We start from the raw sequence: 2,346 nt of genomic DNA on the forward strand, positions 1-2,346 counted from the left end.
CCAAGCTGGGTCATATGCTCACCAGTTGGCAGAGATGAGGTTGCGTCATCACAAGGCACATTCCCACCAGGATCACACAGGATTGAGAATGATTGTCCAAAGAAAAGAAGTGCTGTTATCAGAAGGAGATTGGTAAGAAAAGGACGGGAAATAACTCTAAACTATAGCTGCATTGAGTTGAAAAATGTTCTACCATATGTATATTTCATCCATTCAAAATTTTCCCTTCAAACTATCATTTGCTAAGTTTTATGGGCTTCCCTGGTGGCTCAGAGGATAAAGCATCTGCCTGTAATGCAGGAGACCCAGGTTCGATCCCTGGGTTGGGAAGATCCCCTGGAGAAGGAAACGGCAACCCACTCCAGTATTCTTGCCTGGAGAATCCCATGGACAGAGGAGCCTGGTGGGCTACAGTCGATGGGGTTGCAAAGAGTCGGACACGAGTGAGCAACTTCACTATCTTTCTTTCTTTCTTTCTTTATACATTCAGTCAGTTCAGTTGCTCAGTTGTGTCTGATACTTTGAGACCCCATGGACTGCAGCATGCCAGGCCTCCCTGTCCATCACCAACTCCCAGAGTTGACTCAGACTCATGTCCACTCATGTCCATGGTGATGCCATCCACGTTGTTCCCTTCTCCTCCCGTCTTCAGTCTTTCCCAGCATCAGGGTCTTTCCCAATGAGTCAATTGTTTGCATCAGGTGGCCAAAGTATTGGAGTTTCAGCTTCAGGATCAGTCTTTCCAATGAATATTCAGGACTGATTTCCTTTAGGATGGACTGGTTGGATCTCCTTGCAGTCCAAGGGACTCTCAAGAGTCTTCACCAACACCACAGTTCAAAAGCATCAATTCTTCCACGCTCAGCTTTCTTTATAGTCCAACTCTCACATCCATACATGACCATCAGAAAAACCATAACTTTGACTAGATGGACCTTTGTTGGCAAAGTAATGTCTCTGCTTTTTAATTTGCTGGCTAGGTTGGTCATGATTTTCCTTCCAAGGAGTAAGCATCTTTTAATTTCATGGCTGCAGTCACCATCTGCAGTGATTTTGGAGCCCCCCCAAAATAAAGTTTGTCACTGTTTCCATTGTTCCCCCATCTGTTTGCTATGAAATGATGGGACCAGATGCCATGATCTTAGTTTTCTGAATGTTGAGTTTTAAGCCAACATTTTCCCTCTCCTCTTTCACTTTCATCAAGAGATTCTTTAGTTCTTCTTCACTTTCTGCCATAAGGGTGGTGTCATCTGCATATCTGAGGTTACTGATATTTCTCCTGGGAATCTTGATTCCAGCTTGTGCTTCATTCAGCCCAGCGTTTCTCATGATGTACTCTGTATATAAGTTAAATAAGCAGAGTTGCAATATATAGCATTACTAATGCATACAATATGTGCATATAATATACTATGCATTACTGAATGAATTTCTTCTTATTATGTAATTTAGTTGCTTCAGATCTTTTATAAACATTATTTTATGGTTGTCCTGGTGGATATGGTTTTTTTCCATGCTTTTTATTTTCTTTATCTCCAGAAAAGGGGCCCTGGATAAAAAGGCATGAGATTTTTTTCTCTTCTTGATGCTGCTGCTGCTGTTAAGTCGCTTCAGTCGTGTCCAACTCTGTGCGACCCCATGGACTGCAGCCTGCCAGGCTCCTCTGTCCCTGGGATTCTCCAGGCAAGAACACTGGAGTGGGTTGCTGTTTCCTTCTCCACATTTTGTCAAATTTATTACTTTCTGAAAGGTTGTATCCACGTGAAATGTCACTAGGAATGCATAAGCATGTTCCTGTTTCTGTCCCTTCTATATTAATAAGTATCATCACTTTTTAAGTTTGCCAATTAAAAGGGTAAGAAGGATATAAATTTGTTTCATTTGTTGCTTTTTAGAGTCACATCTGCTGGTGAACTTCTTTTTTGTCTGTTTGTTTACAAATAGTCGTAATGGCTCTTCTGTAAATGTTCTGCCCATGCTCTTTGCTGGTTTATCTATTAAAGTCTTAGTAATTTTTATATCTATTGTGAATTATTTAGTTATTGGCGTCTTCCCATAAGTTATTGATAGTTTACTGTTTGCCTTTTTAACTTTCAAAATTGTTTTTATGTTGTTAGATTTTTATTTCTTCTATTGTTTTCAAGCTTAGAAATTCACCCTTTTCCAAGGTTTGAAAAATATTTAATTCTATTTTCTTTTAATGCATCTAAAGCTTGATTTTTTTTTGTCTCTTTACATATCCTAAAATTTATTTTTAATTTATGATGTGAGGTGAAGACATGAGTTGATTTTTCTCCCAATTGCTAGCTATTCAGCCCAGTACAATTTATGGAATGATCTTTCCTT

The 2,346-nt window shown here is 39.5% G+C and overlaps 1 non-coding gene across 1 annotated transcript; it reads left to right on the forward strand.

The window, feature by feature from the left end:
- Positions 1–258: 258 nt before the first annotated feature.
- TRNAY-GUA lies at positions 259–330 on the forward strand. The gene has a single exon. It is a non-coding gene; the product is annotated as a tRNA-Tyr (tRNA).
- Positions 331–2,346: the final 2,016 nt, after the last annotated feature.

Source organism: Bison bison, unplaced genomic scaffold, assembly GCF_000754665.1.
Source record: "Bison bison bison isolate TAMUID 2011002044 unplaced genomic scaffold, Bison_UMD1.0 scf7180017864146, whole genome shotgun sequence".
In the NCBI taxonomy this organism is placed as follows: Eukaryota; Metazoa; Chordata; class Mammalia; order Artiodactyla; family Bovidae; genus Bison; species Bison bison.